At 39.5% G+C, this 20393-nt stretch overlaps 1 protein-coding gene across 1 annotated transcript in view; it reads left to right on the forward strand.

The window, feature by feature from the left end:
• The first annotated feature begins 433 nt into the window (after positions 1–433).
• LOC119787809 (E3 ubiquitin-protein ligase RNF19A-like) overlaps positions 434–20393 on the forward strand; it is a 34069-nt gene continuing 14109 nt past the window's right edge. The window contains exon 1 of the mRNA XM_038291852.1: positions 434–635. The gene's annotated coding sequence lies outside the window, so the exon portion shown is untranslated. The remainder of the gene's footprint in view (positions 636–20393) is intronic.

Here is a 20393-nt window from a genome sequence, read left to right on the forward strand (position 1 = left end):
AATAACCAAAATACACTAATATTTATATTAATGGGTTGGTAGACATGAATGTATATAAAGAATTTATGAATAACAACTGATTCCGATGGCAACAACAATACATCATGCCTCTAGTATGTACACAATTTAATTTCATTCATCCATCCATCCATCAAATCAATCCAGAAAAATGAGGATGGATTGATGGATGTTTTCCCTTTCAACTACATCAGTGATTATCCTCCTTCAAAAGCAACAAAAATGTAGAAACTTGTCCCACATATTGTTAAAAGCCAAAGTCTATCTTTTGAAATCAGTGGTGGGGAATGTCCCCAGCAGTCCTTCAGAAAGTTACCCCTGTGTATTACGGTAATTCCGAAGATTCGCATGCAGACTCTGTCGGCTGCTTGATGGAAGAAACTCTCGCGATGCGATTTGAATGTTCACAGCTAGAACGAGAACAGCGAACAACAGAGCGAGTCTATAGAGCTGTTGATCGGCTGGGTGGGACCGAAGAACGAGAAAGAGAAGCTTCTCAGTGAAGGAGGAATCCAGGGCAGAGCTCGGCGGCTGATAAATCAGATTCACTGCCCTTAAAACGCGGAGCGTCTGGACTTTCTTACGGTCTCCTAAACAAGTGTCACTGGCAACAGACGGTAGGTTCTCTCTTTTAGCTAAGCTTGCTAGCCTGCTGCTAACAGTCGCCGTGAGTGGAAGTTAGTTAGCTTGTTGGCATTCCGTGGCGGTTATTAAGCCACACTGGGGTCTATGAAACACGTCCACCTGCCTTTGTGTTGCCGTTTTTTCCTAATAGCTGCCTGTATGCTCCCATTCCGGTTAGTTAAACCGATAGTTGAGCTGGTTTAAAACGGTGAGCTATGTGGCTAACTCGGCAAACATTCTACCATTGCTGAGAAGTTTGAGGATAGCTGGGATGCAAAACAGCAACAGATTATGGGATGAGATGCCACTCAGTCACTCTGTAACCTAACACTGCAGGCATGAAAGGTACCTTTTAGGTTATCAGTGACTTTCTTTTTTAAGATGTAAAAGCTGTTGAAAGCCGATAGTAAAAAGTCATGAATGTAGGGGAGGGGGGGCTGTGTGTTACTGCCATGACTGGAACTCCACGTTGAATGTAAACAAAAAGATTTATGTTTGATCACATTTGAAAGTTAATTCCTGTACTGATATTTCTTTTTTTACATTAAAGGTTAAAGATCACCATTTCCAAGATCTTAAAACATATACCTAAATTTTAGCTATATTTTAATATACATAAAGACTGTTTTTTTTTTTTTTTTAAATAATCCTTTGGTACATTACTATAATTGTTACATAACCAAACAAACTCCCCATGAACAATTCGCTTTAAACCCCCTCCTGAAATAAAATAAACTGAAACTGGATGGAATTCACATTGTTTTTTAGGATTGACCTATGGCCTTTCGGCCTTTAAACTTCACCATATTATAGACCGGGATAATAATTAATCATTTGATATAGTTGCTTAAAGGGCAGATTAGACTTCTGCAGCCGCACACATCAAATATCGCTTGGGTCTGTTTGTGAACCAGTTTTGCTGGTATGCTTCTGCACCATCAGTCTGGAATTTCTAAGGACCCTCAGCAGTTTCCCGCCAATACGCAAGAGGGAGCCTATTAGAGAACTCACGAGAACCTCGGCGGATGGTCACGAGTTCTTCCTTTTGCAGAGACCTTATCATTTTACATAATCTGTCTAAGACATAATACAAGTGGTTGTACTTCTGACTCTCCTCGACTTGAGGTCTGTATGTGGTTGTGACTGTCCGAGAATAAATTGCCCTTAAGAAGTCAGTGTAAATGTGTAATACTTCTGATGCATAGCCTCTGCAACTGTCAAATCTGTCTCAGTGCGACCACGCCCCCTGCGCAGAGGTTCTGCAACCGTCGTCGTGCACCTCAAAAAAATCCCGACTACGTTTCGGACGGTCGCAAACCCGCGCAGACCTCAAGTGGAAGTGCGCAGACAAAAAGCAGCTGTGATTGGACCTTGGTATGCCTTTCCGGCTGTCTGTGTGGTCGTCCTTCTTTATTCGGTGACGGGGTGTGCCATTTTTAAAAACCGAGGAACAACTACAATGGATAACTATGTCGAAAGGTTATTCGGTCTTTTTGCCAACTCCATTAACAGAACCTGTTCCTCTTCGATGTCTAGCAACTCTAGATCCATCTCGGTGACCGTGATATCTTGCAGACGCACCATTGTTGTTTTGGAAGATAAACACTCCCGTCGGTGCCGCCGCAGTTCTCCTTAGTTCTCAAAAAGGCTCTTTCTTGCACTTTGGCAGGAAACTGCTGTGCATCCCTAGAAAATCCAGACCGACGATGCAGAAGCATACCAGCAAAACTGTTTCACGACCAGACCCAAGCGACATTTGATGTGTGCGGTTGCAGAAGTCTAATCTGCCCTTAACTCCTCTACCGACTAATGGGCAGAGGTTGTCCCCAGTATACATCTGGGTTTAGATAAGACATTGACCATAACATCTGGATATTAGAAGCAGCCGCAGCATTTGCTATTGGACCACAGGATTTAAACTTCAAGCCTAAATTCCATTAATTTCTTCTGAATATCCACAAATTCTACCTTGAATATAACCCTTCCATTGTTTGCTAGATTGGCCCCATTTAACACGAACATAGTAAACGTTACATCTCGGGCTGCAACTAAAGATTATTTTGTAAATCGATTAATCTGTCAGTTATTTTTTCGATTGATAATCAGATAATCAAAGGTCTCTTAGAGAAGACTTTTTACTAAATTAAACCAGGTGAAACTACAACTTGAGGAGTTCTGGAAAGAGTGTAATGACAGACATTTTTTTTTTAATCTAAAGAACAAGATATTTATATATTTTTACAATTTTGATATAATTAATGCCAGCTAAAGGTACGTTTTACAGTCTCTGTACTCCATTTAATGATTAATCGATGACTAATTTTGTTGACAATTATTCCAATAATCGATCAATCACGGTTAATCCAATTAATTTTTTCAGCCCTAGTTACATCGTAGAAACAGTGGGGGATCCGAAACATCCGACTTGTAGTACATTCTTGAAAATAGGCCTCAGGCTTTTAGATGCATCTTCACTGAACAACTGAGGTGTCGGTCTCCTCATCAAACTGTGTTTTAGTCATAAAGGGTCCAATAAAAAGACAATTGTAAAGCTATCTTTTGCTAAAAAATGACACCCATGTCATATCAAGCCTTCTTCTAGCCTTCATAAATTATTTAAATTTGCCTTTATTTAAAAAAAAAGTAACACCCCTCCAAAAAAAACCCACAATATTCTCAGGCTCAAGAGAGGCTGCTGTAGTTATTAACCACACATATTTTGGTGTTATTTTTTTAGTTCATTATGTAGGCCATAAGATTCAAAAAGTCATTTGTGTTTGCATAAAGTTCCCCTTACATTTGTTGTTTTGATGTCCAAAGCGTGTTGTTAGAATGCAGGGTTTGTTTCTTTTGTTGACACTGTACACCTAAGCTGCAAGTAAAGGTCATTGGCTCACCGTGCTTCAGTCTATCTTTTGTGTGAGTGTGTGTGCTCCTGTCCTGGTATAAGAGTTAGAACTATTTTACCAATTTCGCCATCAAACTAAGCTTAGTTTCTATCGAAATGAGGACATCTTGCTGCTCTTAACTTCCTCTTTTGTTAATGGCTAAGTTTAGCGCTAAAGTGTGAATTGACTTTAGTGTGAGGTATACACTGGTAAAGGTTAGGTTTAGAGTTATTGCTAGTTAGAGATGAAAATTAATGAAAAGGGAATCGACCAGGGCTGAAACAATTATATGAATCAATTATTGAAATAATTGTCAACTAATTTAGTTATCTATTAATAGTTAACTGGAGTGTAGCGACTCTAAAATGTGCCTTTAGCTGAAAGAGTGATGCACCTTGAGCAGCAATTATACCAAAATTGTAAATAAAAAATATGTAAGCATATTGCATTTAAGAAAAAATCATTTTCTTCTGTCAATATGCTCTGTCCAGAACAAGTGGAAAAGTTTTAGTTTCACCTGGTTTAATTTTGCAAAATGTCTTCTTTAAAGGGATAGTTCGGGATTTTTGACATGAATCTGTATGGCATCCCCATCACCAGTGTCATGCAATCACACTGTCTTACCCCTGGCAGCATCCTGTGAGCAGAGTTCTCGTCCAGCTTTGGTCAAGCCGAAAGTAGTCCGGCAGGTTTGCTAGACCCAGCGAAATAAAACGTTTCTCTTCCCAAATCAGTGCGCGCCGTCATTCTGACAACGAGCTCAACAACAGCCAGATGCATGTCTCGCTCCGCCTAGCTAGGAGCTAGGCGGAGCGAGACATGCATCTGGCTGTTGTCAGGTTAGTAGGCCCTAGCTGTCAGGTCATGGTGTCGCGCGCACTGATACGAACAGAGAGAAAATAGGACCAAGTGATAACGGCGTGTGACTTTTTCCACTACAATGTTTTTGGGATGCAAAAATATCGCTCTTTTGAACACATAATGTTTTGGGAAGAGAAACGTTTTATTTCGCTGGGTCTAGCAAACCTGCCGGACTACTTTCAGCTTAACCAAAGCTGGACGAGAACTCTGCTCACAGGATGCTGCCAGGGGTAAGTCAGTGTGATTGCATGACACTGGTGATGGGGATGCCAACCGATTCATGTCAAAAATCCCGAACTATCCCTTTAAGGAACCTTTTGCTATCCGATTATTAATTGGAAAAATAATCAGCAGATTAATTGATTTGCAAAATAATCATTAGTTGCAGCCGTGGAGTCGACACATGGTCCTCACTTCACATGGCGAGATGAGCATGGGTGCTATTGAGCATTTGCTGCATGGTTAACACCCTTGCTATCCCACAAAGTAGTTGTCCAGCCATCATGTCAATTTTGTCTGAAAGATGCAAAATAAATAAATTTTTTATCTGGTGGTGATCTTATTACTTAAAGTCCTAGGAAAATCCTATTTAAATGTCAAATCATTCTGGCTTAAACGTGTATATAAATGTATTCTTTATCAGACGATATTGTCCCAAAATGTAGAAAATTTCTGTAAAAAAAAAAAAAAATCCTGTCTTAAAATCGATGGGGTGTTTTTTTCGTTATCTTATGCAGGCCAGTTAGTTATACGTAAGCCTCAACACCTAAATTCTGCCAATATCATATCAGTGGTCATCTGCTATGGTGACTAGGAATGAATGATATTGCCTTTTTGCCGATATGTGATATGCAGATATTCCAAACACCAAAGTTCAGATTCCGATATAAAGAGATACTAATATCAAACCATGCGAGTCACAAAATTTAAGCCTAACCACCTTCACTGCGATGAATGGTAATTATTCCACAAATAATTACCATTGTAGAGGATAAGAACACCATTTGATCTTCAGTAAAGTGCTAAATGTTAACATTTATTTTCAACACTATCTCCAACAACATTTTGGAACATGCTTTTCCTGAGCTTAAACTGACGTCTATTCAAACAAGAGATAAATGTATTTTCTTCACAAATAGAAACATTTTTTACCTCTCCAGTAAATATATATTGTTCAGAATTGAATGTAAACAAAAATGATTACAAAAAATGAGGGAAAAAACACATTAAAAAGAGGTTAGCAAATGGAACATAAATGTGCAAAGTCAGTCTTTAGCCCATTACCTGGGCTATTGTGAAGTGTAAAATGGGCTAATTCTGCCTCGTAGGAAAAAAAAGAACAGGCATATTCAAAAGGCACTAAAAAAAACCAGCTTAATTTGAGATGTTCTTTAAACTAGAAAAAAATAACTTACCGTAAATTCTCTAATATTGGCCTGTATTGCAATAGCGGCCGGGACTCTAACATTGGCCGGTCTCGCTGTCAGAGGAGGTAAATAATGGCCGGTCTCTAATACAGGCCGGGGCTATAAACGTTTTTTCTGGGCATACCCCAACATTATACTTGTGGTAGTAACATACAAGTACCACAGCCCTGCGCAGCTGGACGACAGGCCCTGACTGCTGCCCGTCTGCGCGAGGAAGAGAACAGACACGCAGCAGAACAGGAGGAGCGCGAGTGATGAGGAGATTAAAGGGAGAGATGAAGAGGAGGAGAAAAACTGAGGAGGAGAATTAAACAGAATTGGAGGATTTTTTTTTTTTTTTTTACTTCAAACCAAGCGAGACATGGTAACTGTACTTTTTCAATAAATGAACCTAGTGTTTTATAGGTTCAAATAGACACAAAATCTCATTTTTATTCATTCCACTGGTAGTCTGTTTTGCTCAAATAGCAATAGAGGCCTGTCTCTAATTCTGGCCTCTTTCCAATAAAGGCCTGGACCGCGATGCACTTGAGTGAAATAAAGGCCCGGGCCTATATTAGAGAATTTACGGTAAATAGTCCTTCCTGTGAAGTGCAAAAAATGAGGATTAAGATAGTCCTTCTTTGGGCTCTTCGCCTTTAAGTTCTACCGTTGTACTAATGTATGAGAGGATGATTTTTTGGATGAAAATTAGAATCTCGGCATTGTCGCAATGCATAAGATTCCTCTTCTCATCAGTGAAATGGTAAATGGCACTTAACAGTTGCTCGCTGTCTACACTTGTCCTGGGCGCACTTGGGTACTAGCATGCAACACGGGCCAGAGCAGGGAAGCAGGTTTGGTTGGAATTCCAGTTCACCAACGGGCATGCTGTCTTAAGGATGTCAGGTGTTGCCAAGTATGTCAACACCTGACAAAACATAAAAGCAAAAAAAGTTTTCAGTTAACCTTCGAAGCACACCCAAATGTTTATCTTATATTTTACTATTTGTATTTACTAGTTTAAATGACAGATGGAATTCTGTAAACTTTCAGAGGACACCCAAATATTTACTTTACATTTACTAAAAGTGAATAATATGAAATTAAGTCTTTCCATTTTTACTTATTTATAAATCATTAACTCACCTGTGAAGTACTTACTCCTGCTGCATCTTGCTGTACAAGGATTTCTTGGTACATGTCCTGAAGGCTCTCGTTTTGGGCCTTCTTTGATGGTGGGTTTGCATCCTCCTGGCTTAGGTTATCTGCACTAGCCCCAGCCTCTTTCTGTTGATCAGTACCCCCACCAGCCATTTCATCCGCAACACACTGCAGTATAGGCCGGAAATCCCCCTTCTTGCAAGAGTCAAATTAAGGGTCTTTGTAACAACCATCAATCATTGTTGCAATGGCATAGAGGCGTTCATCTTGCACATTATGAAAGCGATTGCAAACAGTTTCTAGTAGAGTGTGCATGGCTGTTTGCGCACCGTTTTCTGTTTCATCAACCTATGTACCATGCAGGGCAAACCAAACTGACGTAGCTTTAGCTATGTTGCGTGCATTGTCTGTTACAATAACATGCACCTTCTCCTTGGAGATTTTCCAGCTTTCCAATATGTTTTCAAATACAAATGTAATAGCTTGCAGTGTATGAAACCCACGGTACTCCTGTTTATAAGGCATAGCCTTATTTAGCTCAAAATTAGGATCTAGCTTCCAAGCTCAGAATGCTAACTTGTTCAACATATGAAGACAAAATGTCCGCTGTAAAACCAATAGATACAGCATCAGATATTAACTTGTCGTGTCTATGAACAACACCATAGAGCTCGGTGAGGCAAACTTCAGAGACATGGCATGTCAAAGCGTAGCTCAAGGAATCCGAGACATTTTTTTAATCCAGTATCTTCCATCATGGAAAACAGCTGGTTATCTAACACAAAGCACTCAATGCTTTTCTAACAAATCGTTTTCGCTCTCTGGAGACGTATTTTCTGTTTCTTGTCGATTGAGTCTTTAAGAGAAAGCTGTGGTGTTGTTTTTTGCTCAAGTCATTTTTAGGTTGCTTGGCTTTCCTTTGCTGAAGAAACTATTTCTTTGGCTGGTGCCTCCTTACGTGAGATATTGGTAGGTTGGTAGTGTGCAAGGACAAAGTCTTGTCACGCATGACGGTGACCTCACAATCATAGGAAAACACAAACTTCGAGTCGTCATCTGAAACTTTGAAGAAAGTTCCACACTGCAAACATGTTTTGTTTCAAACTGCAAACTTCTGGTTAGCTTCCTTTGGTTACAGGGTTAGTCGGTCGGTGCAGTTTAATGACGTTATCCAGGAGCGTCGCCTTTTGGCAGAAGCGTTAATTCCACTGTATTTTACAAAATCTAGGCATTAAATTATCGGCTTTTCATTACTAGGGGGGATTACCAATAAGGATATGGACAGATATTACATAATTATGCTAATATCGGCCGACCGATATTATCAGACATCCCTAATGGTGACAGATTAGTGAAGCCACGAATAGATGACTTCCTTATCTGTAGGAAGTGAGAATTCTATATCTGTTTCCATAGGCAGACCTACAGAAGGTTCATTAACAGTCTGTGTCTTTCAAATCCAGATTGGGTCTAGCTCGTTAGCATAGCTTGGATCATCCACTGAATGTTATTCTTATTTGGTTTTAAAGGAGATCTATGCAGTGTTTTGAGAGAGTTTGGGCCCAGCTACAAAATTAAGTCAGCTAGGGCTGCAGCTGTCAATTATTTTAGCAATACATGAATCAATTTTTTTTTTGTTGACCCGACACCAACTGCAAGATCGCTCGTCTACCCAGAAATACACGCCAGTGAAAACAAATCTCTGACAAACTCAGGCTAAACATTGAAGAACAGCGTTACCTGACACATTTTTCCTGATCAGCAAACATTAAGACAAAGACAGCAGGATTTTATTTCCTTATCAAGTTAGTTAAGGTAATTCAAGGCATAAATAGACAAATCTATGTTAAAGCTCACACTTTCTACAGACAGGAAGAGCAGCGATGGACACGGTCATGTTGGCTGCAAATAGAGTTGTGTCCCCAGCTTTTACAGTTACAAAAAATGGCTGAGTGCACACAGATCTTAAAAAAAGAGGAAAGACACATTTTTTTAATCACATATATAATGAGGATGTGCATCAATATTTAAAGCCTCGTCCGAGTTTATCTCCTTATATAGTTTTTTTTTTACATGTTATTGATAAGAATTAAGCAATTCAAGCTAAAAATAAAGCCAACAAGTCATGTCAAAAAGCAGAACTTTCTTCAGCTCACATTTTTAACCTTTGTTTAGCCAGTCCTACTCTCAGCAGCAGGCTTTTGTTCATCTTTTACATTTCAAGATTCCTATTCTAGTTTGTAAGTAAAATTAACTGTGTTTCATCTTCTGAATGCTTCAGAATAATGTGTCTCTGAACTGCACTTCTCCCAGTGACAACAGTTAGACTTTTGTTGCATGTCATTTTTTTAAGTAAATCTCCAGTGTCCGCTTTGCCTTCCTTATCCAAAACTTGACAATGAGGTCAGAGTTGATCTTCTACAGGAGGAGGGCGTTTCACTTCAGGACAACTAGAGATTGTTGATTGGTCAGTTGCTGACAAACTAAAGGAGATACTTGGAGTTATGAAGGTTCCTCAATAAACAACGGTTTTTCAATTGAAAAAAAAAAATCCTGCACTCTTTAAAATAATTGTAATTGTCAAAGAAATGTAGAAAACATAAACTTAATTCAGTGCTATCGACATTGCGATTTAGTTACCGTAATTATTGGACTATAAGCCACAACTTTTTCCCCATTTTTCGATCTTGCGGCTTATCTATGGACTTTTACAGCTAATGGCCACTAGGGTAATACCTAAATCTATGGATTTTACCATCCACCATGTTGACGTCACGTTTGCTTCAACACACAAGTACGGTAGCGGTTTGTGTGACACCCTCATTATGGAAAACAAATGTACCGGTAGAAATTATAAATAGGAGCTTCTATAAACAATCCTCGTTTCTTCACGAATCATATGGTAATTAAACATAAAAAACCTGCGGCTTATAGTCCGGTGCGGCTTGTATATGTACAAATCATGCAATTTAGCTTCTGCGGCTTATATTCATTTGTGGCTAATAGTCCGAAAGTTACTGTATGTATCTCTTTTTTCCAGCTAAAAAAATAACTTAACTCATTAAATTAAAACATTTTCAACAAATAAAATTGGCGACAATTTCAATGAATAATCTGGTAAAATATTCCTATGGGGAGATTTTTACTATGATTTTTTTTTTTTGGTGTTGTTTACAGAATTCAAAGTTCTTTCTTCAGTTCTGGATAGAGAATGTACTATTTACAAGTTTTTCATCTGAAATAGAACAACAGGTAAAGATGTGTTCCTTAGTATCTGTAGGATGTATATTAAGGAAATTGTATTTGTAATGAGAGAGATAAAATAACCTGTGTAACTAATGGCATACTTGAAAACACTGTTGGGCCAAATTAATCCATAGTTATGTTTTGTGGAGTATAAAAAAACCCTGGATATTGTGAAGAATTTTGAATATAAAATTAAACTAGGATGCATTAATAAATTTTTAGGTTTTGAGTTGACCTTAACAGGTTTATATCGGGAAAAATATCATCATAAACCTCATATTGAACAAATCAAACCAATGCTGCAGCAGGAGAAAGGGTTTGATTCATATTCCTCATATTTAGCAACTTCAAAAATAATTATCACCAAGCTTAATAGTCTCCAACGTGCATCTTGTTTAATTATGGTATAATCTTGAGATTATAAATTGTTAATGGGCCCTTTCATATTGTTCAACATCAACAGATTGATTTATTTTTTTGTCCATCTTTTTGAAATTAGGACCAGAAGAAAAAGCTCAAATTTAAATTGTTACCCTAACCTTTTTTAAACATCTAAGCCCGACCTGTTTTTTTTTTTTTTAGTTTGATAGTGAAAAGATTAGAGGCTAAATCCTTTCTTCTTCCTAGAATGGGAGTTCAGTGTAGTTATAAAAATTTTATTAGAGATATTTTTTATTTATACTCATCTGGGATCTAGTAAATATATATTGATTTATTTTCCAGCCCTAAATATAAGCATCCAATGAGTTGGACCACCATCTGTTTGTCATTTCAAGGGCTTGGTGGAGAGGTATTGGTCCATTACTGAGTATAAGATCTGAGTCCATATCAAGGCATTTTAACTGATTTGTCTTAGAGTATTTCTTTTTTCCTACTGGTATATATGTGACATTTCTTGTAGTTTTTCCCAGTTAATTTCATTGTTTCACACCCTCTTCTCTAAGTCTGGGTTCTCAGCTGAGCAGAAATACCACAATGCTTACCTCATCACTGCCCACGCCACATTTTAGGAGGAGGGATGAAGAAACGAAGGGAAGTCTGAGAGGAGGGGAGGCCGCTGGGGACTATACTGGCTTTGTTGGTGTTGGAAACCATTCTTTTCCTTGTCGGGCGGCTTCGCCTGTCTTTGTACTTTAACAAAGCCTTCTCTGTTTTTGCTGTTGTTGTGGTCATTTGTACTTTTTAAGTTCTTCAATCTGTGGAAGGGTAGGTTATAACACGTTGTTTAAACAAGTTTTAACTCTTAATATTGACATTTTTTAGCTATGCATTTTAAAAAGTTTCTATTGATTCAACACTTTTTGCTGTGTTAAAGCTGCCATTGCCACAGTACAGAAGGAGCTTCTGTGTTAAAAACCTAAATCCACATCAGTCTGTAGCAGCTCAGTTTGCTCATTAGGACGCAACTCTGTGGCGGATGGTGATTAGTAACCTCGCCGATGGATTGACAGTTCCCAGCTTTGCAGAAGCTCAGGAATGTGCATAAAGGCAACATTACACATGCAGGGTAGGAATGCAGCTAGAGTGATGCTCATTGGGAGAGGCCACTGGCTTAACTGTTTACATGGGTTTGTTTACATGCTTCATTCCAAGACCTTCATTATTAGTCTCCTTTGGCTGAGTTCACAATATATACTAACAAATTCATTAATCCCTCTAAACTCTTATTTGCCTTTTCTGCTCTAATATTTGTATTTCTGAGTCAGTTTATACTTGGAGTTTTCTAATAAAGCATTAGTTTAGACCTGGATAGCCTTGTTGTTGTTTCTATAACTTCTGGGAAATCAAACCAGTCAGGCTTTAAGCTAGGAATCATTCCAAGGGTGTACACCTTGATTTATCACATCTTTAGGCTTTGCGCGACTGTCTGACACTATGCTCCACGTGTTGGTAAACTAAAGCATTTTGTAACGTAATGGAAGATGTGACATTAACACAGGCAATTAATAAGTAAACAAGGAAGTCTGCATTTCTCCTACCAGATGTGAAAAAGTTCTTAACCAAACGAAATAGAATAGAAATTCCCTTTATTGTGCTGCAATGGGGGAAATTGTGGTGTAACAGCAGCAAAATATTACTGCAAAAGTGGTCATAAATGTGGACCTTAAACAGTGTATAAAAATAACAGAATAAGTGACAGTTTAAAAAAATTAAACAAATACTAATAATTGAACTTTATTGATCTCATTGGAGACATTTATCTTTGCATTTAACCCATCCCCTTTGGGAGCAGAGGGCTGCCATTGTGCAGCGCCAGGGGAGCAGTGTGGGGTTAATGGTCTTGCTTAGAGACCCAGAGTGTCTTTTACAGTTGTCTTTTGTATCTCTGCTTCTTTCTGTATGTCTCCTTCTGTGTCCTTGAACCCCACTCGGCCTCAGCAGATGGCCGCTCACACTGAGCCTGGTTCTGCTGGAGGTTTCTTCCTGTTAAAAGGGAGTTTTTCCTCTCCACTGTCACTACCAGCATGCTTAAGCCAGGCTTAAATTCTGTGATTTTTTTATTTTTTTTTCCTTTTCTGGGCGATTTTCCAGTCGTGCAAGAATTTTTCGATCAGGCCGACTTTCATTGTACAGGGGATAACGAGGGACGATCAGCCGCTCACGACCACCTCCCAATCAGGAAACGGAGGTTGGGAGAGCTGACTGTTGTGGGAAAATCGCTCAGTACACAAACAAGGACTCTCCTGCTTCTTCTCAGATGTAAACACAGAAGCATGGCGGGGGTACGAGTGAAATAGAGTTCTTTCTGTAAAATTGACAGACCGTAGTAGCCACATTTGCTCAGCCATATCTGTTCAAATATGTCGTCACCTTTTCTTTTGAGGGTTTTCAGCACAAAACTTTACAAATTGCCAATGCAGAGCGTTTCACTCTAGTGAGCTTCATATTCCTCTTCTAGTCGTTTGGCTTCCGGATCGACAAATCCAAGTATCGCCATCTCACTACAGGGCTTAGTCCGACGTGGTTTTTAGATGCACAGTGTGAGCAGGTAGATTGCATCAGGGCGTCATTCTGCACATGCATCATGAGCTTTGAACTGTAGCTGTAGCTGCATGCACAGACTGAAAAAATCGCATGTATTCCCAGCTTTAGTGTGAGGGATTGCCTTCGAGTCAATGAGTCGATGCAATCAACTGGTTTTCCTTAGATAGAAAACTTTGAATCAATTTGACTGTATGATCTGGTGAACTGTAAAGTGCCTTGAGATGACATGTGTTGTGAATTGGCGCTATAGAAATAAACTGAATTGAATTATAAAAATATTATTCTAATGCCATTGGAAATCCCTCCCCCAGAAGTGAAGAGACTATTATAAAAGAATGTGGGTGAAAAAATCAACTTACCGTATTTTCACGACCATAAGGCGCACCGTACTAAAAGGCGCACTCTCAGTTATGTGTGCCATTCCTGTATTTAACACACACATAACGCGCACCGGACTATAGGGCGCGTTTTTTATATACAGGTACATGTCCTCTACTACCTTTAAATACCTCTACTGCGTATTTAAAAATACAGCGGGGGCAAAACTGAGTATGACTGTGCTTTATTCATGTATTTATTACAAAGTATTAATCAAACCTGGCAGCTGGCCGTGAGACAGACACATCGCAGATGACGCAGCACTGTGATCACTCCTAAATTAACTTAAAATCCTGAAACCTGCCGACGGAATATGTTCGCTTTTATTGCCGGTATCCTGGTGCCTGCACTGTAAATTATTTAGATGAAAAACACCTGCCAGCCGCCGCGGTGAGGCTGCTGTTGAAGGGATTTCTGCTGTCGGTGCACCGCTGGTATGTGGGGGTCTGAGCGCCTCCGACAGAAATAGATAATCTGGATGAACTGACTGCAATTAAGTTCTCAGGTGGCCTTTCTGACTTAAAAACATATTAAAACTACTTTATTCCCACTGATCACAGCAAATATAGCTGCAAGATTTAGATTATTTAGATGAAAAAACACCTGCCAGCCACCGCGGTGAAGAGGAGGAGACCCGCCCAGAGGCTGCTGTTGAATTAATAATAATAATAATAATAATACATTTTATTTAACAGCGCCTTTCTTGACACTCAAGGTCACTTTACAAATAATACAAAAAAAAAATAAAAAGAGATGAAAATACAAAATACAGATACAGGAACATAAAAAACAAAAAAACAATCATGGATAGGGAAAAGAGCAGTATATCACAAATAAGCGAGCTGGAACAGATGGGTTTTGAGTCTGGCTTTGAATAAGGGGAGAGAGTCAATACTGCGGAGGTCGGGAGGAAGTGAGTTCCAGAGCTGGGGAGCAGAGCGGCTGAAGGCTCTGCTCCCCATGGTGACAAGTCGAGCTGGGGGTACAGTGAGGTGGATGGAGGAGGAGGATCTAAGGGAGCGGGAGGAGGTGGCAATGTGAAGGAGGTCTGACAGATATGGAGGAGCAAGGTTATGGATGGCTTTGAAAGTATAGAGAAGGATTTTAAATTGAATTCTGAATTGAACTGGGAGCCAATGGAGTTGGTGAAGAACAGGGGAAATATGATGGAAGGAGGGGGTTCTGGTGATGACACGAGCAGCAGAGTTCTGAAGAAGTTGAAGTTTATGGAGAGATTTATGAGGGAGGCCAAAAAGAAGAGAATTGCAATAATCAATACGGGAGGTGATGAGGCTGTGGATAAGGACAGAGGCAGTATGAGTGGTGAGGGAGGAACGGAGACGGTTAATGTTGCGAAGGTGGAAGTATGCAGACCTGGTAATTTTATTTATGTGAGACTGAAAGGAGAGGGAGGAGTCGAGGATGACACCCAGACTCTTGACCTGAGGGGAGGGGGAGACTAAGGAGTTGTCAATGGGTAGTGAGAAACTTTTGATTTTAGATAGGGTGGATTTAGTGGCAACGAGGAGGAGTTCTGTTTTATCACTGTTTAGTTTAAGGAAGTTTGAGGTGAACCAGTCTTTAATTTCAAGTAGGCAGTTAGTAAGGGACAAGGGGGGGAGTGAGGAAGTGGGTTTACTGGATAAATAAAGCTGGGTGTCATCCGCATAACAGTGAAAGTGAATGTTGAATTTCCGGAAAATACTGACAAGGGGAAGAAGGTAGGTGATGAAGAGGAGGGGGCCAAGAACTGAGCCTTGAGGAACACCAGAAGTGACAGGGGAAGGGTGCGAAGTGAAAGATTTGAGCTGAATAAACTGAAATTAAGTTTTCAGGTAGAAAAATAGAGCGGGAGTAAAACTGAGTATGTTTGTGCTTTATTCATGTATTTATTACAAAGTATTAATCAAACCCATCAAAGTCCTCATCCTCTGTTTCTGAATTAAACAGCTGCGCTAAATCAGACATGACAGTTTCCCATTCTTCGCTGTCAGAGTCACTTTCCGTGCAGCGCAGCTCCTCAGAAATAATGCCAGCTTTTGCGAAAGCTTGAACAACAGAGCCAGCAGACACGTTAGTCCAAGCATCTACAATCCATCCGCTAAAGGTGGCGTAACTTGCCCGGCGCTGCCTTCCACATATCCTGAAACTGTGGTCTCCGTCTGTCATCCATCGCTCCCACGCCGCTCGCAGCCTTACTTTGAACGGCCGCTTCACACCGATGTCGAGCGGTTGAAGTTCCTTTGTCAGACCCCCGGGATAACGGCGAGCACAGCGTTCATTTGATTCACCTTTTTTTTCACATCGGCTGTGAGATGGGCACGCAGCGATGGTGATGCGTGGAAAAAAGCACCTGGTCTCCTCACATACACCTGCCTTTCATCATCTCCTCACCCATCCAGCCCGTTTCATTTGCGTTAATATCATGTGTCATCAGAGCGATGTGTCTGTCTCGCTGTCAGCTCCCAGATCAGCTTCTCTGATTGGTTGATGCGGCGCGTCCAGCAGCAAAACTTTAATTTTTCCATCTCGAGCAGCAGCAGCGCGTTGGCGGTGCGTCAGATGCTTAAACGCTCCTGACGTGCTGCACCTGCAGCTCAAAACGCGCTGTGGGACCTTTTGCTGCGCCTATACGCGCGTCAACCATTGACTTTGCATGTAAACTCGCTGCTTCTGCTGCACCTGCTGGGTCCGGTTCACACCGATGTCGAGCGGTTGAACAGCGAGCACAGCGTTAATTTGTTTCCCCATGTTTTTCACATCAGCTGTGAGATGGGCACGCGATGGTGATGAGTGGAAAAAAAACACCTGGTCTCCTTACATTCAGCCACTCTTTCATCATCTCCTCAATGAGGTGGTCTCAAAAGTCGCAGTTACAACACACATAAGGCGCACCGCACCAAAGGGCGCACCGCACATTTTGAGGAAAAAAAAAGACGTTTAAGTGCGCCTTATAGTCGTGAAAATACGGTAGAGTAGAAAAGAAAAATTAAAGCAGAACAAATGTTATGGACAGATGCTTAAAACCTCATACTGGTTATTGCGCTACCCTTTTAAAGTAACATTTTCTGGATAAATTCCTTTTTGTTATAACCAATGGCCACAGCGGGAACTTTCACTTTGCAACATCTTAAAGGGAAACACTAGTTTTTTTTACATTGGGCCCTTAATTTTACATTATTACATCATGTTCCTCTCAACCATATGAGTTTTGTGTCATTTGGAGCCGTTCTGAAAATATTCCGTTAGGTTATATCCAAGTAACGTCTTCCAATGGGCAACAACTTGAAGGCACAAACTAAACACTTTATCATTTATTCTTTATGGTACGCCAGTATTCATAACATGTAGGCGAATCACTGTCCCACAGACATCCGCGGTTATATTTTTTATATTTATATTTTTTTAAAACAAAGCGGCACGTGTATGAGAATGTTTACTTGTTTTTGAGAATGTGCATCGATGTCAGTCAGTGGTTTCCTTGCAGCAGCAGAGTCTGATTTGTGATGTCTGCTTTTGATCTTTTCTTATTGCACAGACCAACTGGTTTGTTTTGTGTGTTTGGGGGGGGGGTCTCTTTACTGCATTCTTAAACGTTTCTAATGTGTGCAAATGTACAGTAAGACTGAGAAAACATGCTCCATGAGCTTCTTGCATATGTCGGATAATTCTTTACATCTCTGATTAGCAAACAGTTTTAGATGCATTAATTATTGAAATTCAAAACAATGAAAAATACCAAATAGCAGAACTTCCACATTGTTCACTAGAGCCGGACAACAGTGTTTGAAAATAAAATCTGAGATATTGTGATATCAGATTTTTTATTTTATTTTTTTCCCTTCCAAGAATCACTAAATCCATATTAATGATGACTGATCACAGCATCAAATCCATTATGGCTTCAATATTGTTGTTTCATCTACATTGTATGATTAAATTAAACCACAATTTCCCCATAGTGGGAGATTAAAGGTATTAAATAAAGGGAATAAAGTAATGCTTGGTTCTTGTAGAACTGTGCTTCAAATTAAGAAATAACTAATTTGTCCATATTAGCTTATATAAAAAGGTATTTAGAAAAAAAAAAGCAACCCCTTAAGTTCACCTATAGTTTGATGCACCAGTTCAACTTGAGCAGAAGGTTTTTGGTCTAAATCTATACCATATGTTAAACAGCTTGTTAACACATCTTTAAAACATTCTCTTTCAAGCTTTGGGCTTATTTGCTTCTGCTGCTGTTTAAACTCTGTTTCTGGTGTTTTTACTGTTTTCAGACTCTAAAGTGCCAAGATGGATCACTCTCTCTCTAGGTTAGCTTAGAAGGAGACCGGCTCATCACAGAAAGACTTATTTAAGACATTAAGATAACGGAAGCAGTTGCTGTCGCACAGGAAATGGACAAAATTACACAATCGAGTCCATAGATAAGAGTTGTTTCTTAGATCATTTGGGGAAATTGATGCAAAGCTTCTTTCATCTCTGTCAGATGGTATGGGGCCAAAATGGCAGCTTTAATATTTGCAAATGTGTGTGGAGAGTTGTGTGTCTGTATCTCGATTTGTGTGTGTGCAGTGGGATTTGAAAATGTGTAAATAAATCTGTAAATGTGTGAGGAGATTTGTGTGTCTGTACAACAATCTGCAAATGTGTAAAACTACTTGTGTGTAATCCGTTTTGCAAATGTGTAAAAAATCCACAAATCTGTATTCAGATCTGCAAATGTGTACTGAGATTTGCAAATGTGTAGATCAATCTGTAAGCACACACAGAGACACTTGTGTCTGAAGTATTTTCGCTTCAAGACCCAGAAATACAGACAAATCATTGGTTACAAGTCAAGCGGTTTTTCAGTTGGCTCTCTTTACAAACGTGATTTTTGCTACTCTTCTGCCGTGTGAGATGCACAAATGCGTAGAAGGATTTGTATGTGTATTTTCGCGATTTGTAACCCCTTGCGCAGGCTGGCAGGCTCACATGCTGCCCTGACCGCAGGCTCGCAGGCTCACAGGCTCACAGACAGCCTCTACCTTTTTTTTTCCTCCGCTGCGGGAGTTGACGTGACACGGATGATATATTGATACCATTCAGTAAGGAAAAAATTTAATCTATTATTAAACAAAAGGTTACGGAAAGATGGCAGAAGCTGTGGGAAGAGCATAGAACTGGAAGTTGGCTTTATAGTATTCAAAGGAAAATTGGTGAAATGAGGAGAACGGAAAGGAATAAAAAAGAGGTTATATCTAGATTAAGTTTCGGAAACACGGGGTTAAATGGAAACTTATTTAGAATGGGAACAGGAGGTTGTGGTTTTTGTTATCAAGGGGAGACGGTGGAGCATGTTTTGTTGTTTTGTTATAAATATTCTATGGAGAGAAGGGTTACAAGAAAATAAATTACAGTTAAATATACAAGATATTTTGGGGGGGGGGGGAAATCTACTTATGATTATTTTTGTAATTTGATAAACAATCCTGAAAAAACGAAATTGGTAGAAAGGATATAAGTTTATTTATGTAAATATTGTTAATATTTATTTTTATTTTTCAGTGGGAAAATACATAGCATCCCGATCCACACTCCACTGAAGTAGATGGTGGTAATGCACATCATAAAGTTGCTTGCCAACCGCCATAAAACAGAAGCAGAAGAAGAAACAGTTTTACTAATGCAAACTATAGGAAAAATTTAAGAAATATACTTACAGAAAGCTGACGGGATTCCATTGCTCTCAACTTAGCAGGTACAACCCCTAGGACCCCAGTAACGTCACGTACTGTACAATACCGCCAACTGGTGGTATGTGGCTGTATGTGAAGCAAGTTGTGCTGAACTGCCGCAGCAGAGAGAGGCTGTCTGTGAGCCTGTGAGCCTGCGATCAGGGCAGCATGTGAGCCTGCGAGCCTGCGCAAGGGGTTACAAATCGCGAAAATACACATACAAATCCTTCTACGCATTTGTGCATCTCACGCGGCAGAAGAGTAGCAAAAATCACGTGTGTAAAGAGAGCCAACCGAAAAACCGCTTGACTTGTAACCAATGATTTGTCTGTATTTCTGGGTCTTGAAGCGAAAATACTTCAGACACAAGTGTCTCTGTGTGTGCTTACAGATTGATCTACACATTTGCAAATCTCAGTACACATTTGCAGATCTGAATACAGATTTGTGGATTTTTTACACATTTGCAAATCTCAGTACACATTTGCAGATCTGAATACAGATTTGTGGATTTTTTACACATTTGCAAATCTCAGTACACATTTGCAGATCTGAATACAGATTTGTGGATTTTTTACACATTTGCAAAACGGATTACACACAAGTAGTTTTACACATTTGCAGATTGTTGTACAGACACACAAATCTCCTCACACATTTACAGATTTATTTACACATTTTCAAATCCCACTGCACACACACAAATCGAGATACAGAAACACAACTCTCCACACACATTTGCAAATATTAAAGCTACCATTTTGGCCCCATAGATGGGCCCAGTGTTTTTGATGTTGGCTTTGAACAAATCATTCTCTGCTTTACTGAAGCTCTAGGATTTCCTTTTGTCTTTGCAGAGCATGTACACTCTGTTAAAAATTGGAGGACATAATCTGTTTTAATGTTTTAAGTTTTTTTGACACTGTTAAACGGACCTGTTTTTAAAGTCGTAGGGAAATCATATTTAAATGTCAAATCATTGTGGCTTAAACATGTATGCAAATGTACTCTTTATCAGATGATATTGTCCCAAAATTTAGAACATTTCTATTTAAAAAAAGAATTACGTCTTTTTTTTTCTTTCTTTTTTTTGGTTATCTTCT

Source organism: Cyprinodon tularosa, unplaced genomic scaffold (genome assembly GCF_016077235.1).
Source record: "Cyprinodon tularosa strain WSP-4 unplaced genomic scaffold, ASM1607723v1 ctg301, whole genome shotgun sequence".
In the NCBI taxonomy this organism is placed as follows: domain Eukaryota; kingdom Metazoa; phylum Chordata; class Actinopteri; order Cyprinodontiformes; family Cyprinodontidae; genus Cyprinodon; species Cyprinodon tularosa.